Source organism: Asparagus officinalis, chromosome 8, assembly GCF_001876935.1.
Source record: "Asparagus officinalis chromosome 8, Aspof.V1, whole genome shotgun sequence".
Classification (NCBI taxonomy): Eukaryota; Viridiplantae; Streptophyta; class Magnoliopsida; order Asparagales; family Asparagaceae; genus Asparagus; species Asparagus officinalis.
In genome coordinates, this window is record NC_033801.1 from 107,085,089 (window position 1) to 107,091,202 (window position 6,114).

Consider the following 6,114-nt stretch of genomic DNA (forward strand, 5'->3'; position numbering starts at 1 on the left):
TTTGGCCAAGCCACCCATGGGTGGCTCGGCTTTGGCCGAGCCCCCCTTAGGCGTTGGGTTTCATCGTTTTGCGTTGTATCCGTTTTTCGGTTCTGTCCGTGATTCGGTTGACTTAGACTATGATTTGTTGATCTGATTTGGCAGTAAATCCAATTCCTGATTTGGCAGTAAATCTACTTCTGAGTTCGAGTCCGAAACTGATCTTGATTCGATCGTTATTCATCCGAGTCTGCCTTTGGTTGGATGACTCGTTGACTCTTCGAACCCTTGGCTTGATTCCACACGCGAATGGATGTATTCCGTTGCTTGCATGCGATTCGTTAACCTCGTCGCCTCGTTGGTTCGTCGGTTTGTGCCGAGCTGTACTAAGGGACCTATAAGCAATTTTATACGCCTACAGATACCCCCTCCAAAGTATTTCAGCCTCGTTCTTTTATAGAAGAGTCTGGAATACTTTGGATATGATTGTCCCAACCTTCAGTCGGTGTAACGGGACCTTGGAATGGCTTCTGTTCTTGATTCCTTCAATCCTCCAGGCTATTCGGTGCTTTGTCGAATGTCTGTAAGAGTTCCGGTGCTGCATTTATTGTCTGACCGTTGTCGGAATTTTAAACTTGAAGTCGATTCTCGATTTTCTGACTCTTTAGCTCGAGTTGGTTGTTTCAACATAGAACTGACCATCGGTCATCGGTGTTGAATCTTCATTTACAACGCGTTGTCCGGCATTTGAGCTTCCTTATGACGCGTTGTCCGGCGTCTAAGCTTCATTGCAATGCGTTGTCCGACGTCCAAGTTGGAGTATACACAGTTTAAGCTCTTAAGCATTTGGAGTGTGGCGGATACTCGAGTCACGAGACCAATCTACGGAGTTTAAGTTGGAGTATACATAGTTTAAGCTCTTATAGAATTTTTGGCAAATTCTCAGCCATCAACGGGTTTGATGAGCCTTTACCGACTACCATTTGAGTCGGGCTAGCATGCGGATTGTTCAAGTCCGTTCCGCATGTGACGTTAAGCTAAAAGAGTTAACCCTTTTAGTGCTACGATCTTGAATACGTAGACTTCGTCTTTCTCCTGTGAAAAGACTAAACAGCAACGTGTTTGAGACGTTGACTTAGGATTTTTGGTAAATCCTCAGCCTTCAACGGATTTGACGTGCTCTTACCGACTACCGTTTGAATCGGGCTTACATGCAGATTGTCTAAATCCGTTCCGCATGTGACGTTGTGCTAAGAGAGTTAACGCTCTTAGTGCTACGATATTGAATACGTAGACTTCGTCTTTCTCACAGGAATAGACTACCCAGCGACGCGTGTTAGGCGTTGACTTTAGGGTTTTTGGCTAACCCCCAGCCTTCAATGGATTTGATCAGCCTTTACTGACTACCGTTTGAATCGGGCTAGCATGCGAATTGTCTAAATCCGTTCCGCATGGAACGTTGTGCTGAGAGAGTGAATTCTCTTAGACTTTGCTGCTACGACTTCGAATACGTAGACTTCGCCATTGTTATGGGAATAGGCTACCCAACAACGTGTATTAGACGCTGACTTATCCCTATTTAGGCTTCGGGATAAAATACCCCAGAATCGAACTCTGGTGTCTTTTTCCACGGAAAAAGACTAAACCGGCGACGCGTGTTAGGCGTCGGCATATCCTTTCTTAGGATTCAGGATGAAATTCCCCATGCGTATAAGGCATGGATTCTGGTGTTATTAATAACAACCTGTCACAATGTTGAATATGTGAAAGGGTGTTCTTTTTAACGGTTAAGAACTAACCGGCGACGCGGGTTAAGCGCAGACTTATCCTTGCTTAGGTTTCAGGTTAGAATACCCCAGAATCGAACTCTGGTGTCTTTTTCTACGGAAAAAGACTAAACCGGCAGCGCGTGTTAGGCGCAGACTTATCCCTGCTTAGGATTCGGGATAAACTTCCTAGACTGGAATTCTGGTGTCTTCTTCAATCGGTGAAAGACTTGAACCGGCAACGCGTGTTAGGCGTTGACTTATCCCTACTTAGGATTCGGAATAAAATTCCTCGTACCTGTGAGGCACAGATTTTGGGAGTTTGAAAAAGGTGGTGTCTTCTCTTGAGGCAAAGACAAACCCGAAATGGGAGAGGAAGAATTTTATATTCTATCTCCCGACACTGAAGAAGAAGAATTTTATATTCTATCTTCAGCTGGAAAGGAGACTCGAGGTGGGATCTCCACCCCCAGAATCCGGAAAGGTGAAACTAAGAGTGGGATCTCCACTCAGAGAATCGAAAAGATTCAGATAACCCTAACTGTTGGAAGGTTTGATTACCGAACTAAAGATAAATTTCTCGTTTATCGAGAGTAAATTGTGGTTTTGGTACTAACTGTAGGAAGGTTTGACCAAGCAGGAGTTTGAGATGACCCTAACTGTAGGAAGGTTTGATCACTCGATTTGAAAGTGGACCTCTCGTTCATTGGAGGAATCGAGAGGGGATTTTGATTGTGGGCCTAACTGTAAGAAGGTTTGACCAATTGGGAGATTTGAGACGATCCTAACTGTAGGAAGGTTTGATCGCTCAATTTGTGGACCTCTCGTTCATTGGGGGAATCGAGAGGGGATTTTGACTGTGGTCCTAACTGTAAGAAGGTTTGACCAATCGGGAGGTTTGAGACGATCCTAACTGTAAGAAGGTTTGATCGTTCGATTTGTGGACCTCTTGTTCATTGGGGGAATTAAGAGGGGGAGAGTGTTGAGTACACAGACGCAGTGAGAATTTGAATGGGAATTTCTTATTCATCATTGTTCGCGGGAAAAACCGTTGCTTTCTTCATTAATGATTCCATTGTACACTCTTGTAGTGGGGAAACAGTTTAGACTCATATACCTATTGGAGTATCAGGGAGTAGTTTAACCTCTTATACCGGTTGGAGGATTGAGAAACAGTTTATACTCGTATACTCGTCGGAGTTTCGAGAAGCAGTTTATACTCTTATACTTGTCGGAGTGGTGCCGTTCTCAACTGGCTTACCTTAGCGTTATGACGCCGGCTTCAACCAAGGTCTAAATGCTATTCTTGAGAGTAAAGCAATCCTTGATGGGATGAAGGATCCTCCTGTGGTATGCACAGTACTTTGGATCCGTCGTGTTGTCAGCTTCCTCCGGATTTGTGATAGGTGGTAGCTTGATCTTGTTACTTTCAAGGAGGGATTCGAAGATGGCTGGAACGTCTTCGTCCTTGAAAGAGTACTCTTTTTGGAATCTCGGACCCGAAGTCTTTTGCTGCCTCCGGGATTGCTGTTGTGACGTTTGATTAGCACCATCAGCAGCTGCAGGTGCCTTGCCCTTACCAAGAGAGGTGAAATTTGAGTTCGGAGGATTCGCCATCGGTTGGCTCCTTTCGGCTTTCTTCCTAAGTCTTTCCAAGTGTCAGACGGTGTTGTTCCCATCGCTTCGAGGATGTCCAATGAAAGATTATTGTGATAAGTCTGGAGAATGAATTCTTCCGTGATCGGGTCCCGGCAGTTCATTGCTTTGTTCCGGAACCTTTTGACGAAGGTGTCGACGAACTCCCCGTCCTTCTGCTTCTCATCGAGCAATGATCCGATAGATATCTCGGTGTCGTCGTCGAAGAAATTGGTGATGAACATGGTCTCCATGTCGTCCCAGCTGCTCACGCTTCCTGGCTTGAGGCGACGATACCAATCAAAGGCGGCTCCACGAAGAGTGCCAACGATGGACCGTACCATCAGAGGTTCATTACCAGAGATAACACCCAGGTGCGATTTGAAGTAAATCAAATGCTGAGTGGGTGAACCCTTCCCATCAAACGGCGTGAAGTTAATCAGACTGAACTTCGCCGGATAGGGGATCGATTCCCATTCTCGTGGGTATGGACAAGGAATGCCCGTCTTTTTGGTCTCTTGAGCGGAAATCAACGTATTGATTTTGCTCTCGAGGTTTTTAATCTTCAAGCTTTCACCTGAGTCTTTGTTGGCATTCTCGTTACCACGGTGTTGTGACTAGCATCCTCATTGCCACCCCTTGCGTTGACGGGAGGATTATTGGCATTATGAGCTTCATTTGTATCCTCATCTTCCTGATGAACTTGGTTACGACGACTTGGTTCGCCTTGCTGGTTCGTCAGTGCTTGGATCTGTTGGTCATGCATCTCTCTCATGTTCTGCATGGCCATCTGCATTTCGAACCTGATGCTCTCCTGTTGCTTAGCCAAGGCATCTTCCAGCATTTTGGCCACTTGTTCCGTGCTTATCATGAATGACTCGCGAGGTTGTCCCTCGCTGGATACTGTATTGTCTGATGCGACAGCAGAGCAGGAATCCGATTCTTCATCTTCTGACGGTAATCTTGTCCGAACCCTACCATAAGTTCCTCGTATGATGGCTCTGGACTGCAAACGGGTCATCCGCCAGGGTACTTCCGGAATCGACTCGGGATTATCCTGTGTCGACGTCCTTTTGCTGGTCATATTGGCGGTGACCTTCGGAAATTCTCCATCATCAACCACCGTTCTTCTTTGCCGGAAACGCCTATGCCTTGGTTTTGGCGTTTTGGTATTAAGCCTTTTGAACACCGAAACTCTCTCAGGGACTGCCTTGATGTAGTTGCACTCAGATAGTACCGCCCGAATGAGCTTTGAACAAGGGCACTGAGTTTCTAGCCTTCGAGGACTTCTCTTTCTGGCTTTGCTCGTACCCCAGCACGATAGTACAGCTCGTCCGTTTGAAAGTCAGAGCAACCTATCGTGTGTTGGCACGATTTCTCAGGTATAACGCAATCATCATCAGACGATAACGTTTCCTTCTGAGAGCGAATTACCTTCTTCGGGCTTTCGAGAGTCACGCGTCTCGAAACGCGCCTTTGTGGGCGTGAATCCTGCTCTTGGACTTCGATGCGCAAATTAGTGCGTGCAGTTGCCTTGAGCTCCTTGTCACGTTGGAGGTGACGGCGACCCCCAGCGTGTTGAGTCGTTCGGGGCTTCTTCATCGGGCCCAAACGCTCTTGCACTGGAGTTTTGCCTCGCTCCTCGGAAAATGGACCGAGACGCTCCAAGACTGACTTCCTTTTCTGGGATGGTCCCGCGGGATCTCCCGGAACAGTTGTGGAAATCATCAGCGGTTTGGATTGATTCGCCGGAAGTTGAACTTTCGACGGCTGCAGTTGACGCTCTTTGGTCTGCACTACCGCTTCAGACTTTGGTTTCCAGGCTTTGTGGGTTGATGGCGGCTTCTTGGCCACCTCTTTCTGCAGCTTTCTACGGGCTTCTTCAGCTTGCGCCCGTGGTTGATGGCGGCTTCTTGGCCACCTCTTTCTGCAGCTTTCTACGGGCTTCTTCAGCTTGCGCCCGTGCCCGCGCTGATAATACGCGGCGCTTGCGAATGCGCTCCTCCAGCGTTGATCGGTTCCGTTTGACACAGACCCATTCCATTGTTGGCGGCTTGGAGGAACTACCATTTATTGATTGTTGAGGCTGCTTGCCTCTTTTGTTCTTCAGATCCGCGTTGTAGCGGATCCCGTCAACGGACTCCATGGCCTTTGCGAACTGTTTCGCAAGGCGTTGACGTTGCCTTTGGCGGGCTCTCTTCGAGAGAGTCACCACGCCCTCTGCGGCAGAAGGGTTGGCCAGAGCAACTCCGACCTGGTTGGGAATTGGAGGAATCTCACCCGATGCGACTTTGGCATCAAACGGGGCAAGATCTTCATTGGTGTTTTCGACGTCTTCAAACCAACGAGTTTTTCTCCTGGAGGAGAACTTTTTGGACTTGCGAGGGGAGGTTGATCCGGACGAGGACGACAAGTATTCCTCGAACTTCTGCTGGTCGAACTCGTATTCGACCTCCTCCACGATCGGGATTGAGATCCGCGGCTGCGACGCTCCGATCTCGACAGCGAGATCGGTGGCTCCCACTGTGGTCGCCAGATTGTTCGCGGGAAAAATCGTTGCTTTCTTCATTGTTGATTCCATTGTCATCTTAAATAACAGCTTTTTGAGTTACAAAGATCCAGTCTTTTTATAAGTTCCGGTTACAATGAAAATCAAAGAAAATAAAAAAAAGATTACAACTTTTCTCTTTTGTCGAACAAATCGCGAGCTCCTGTTTTGCGGTCGCTCGCTTGC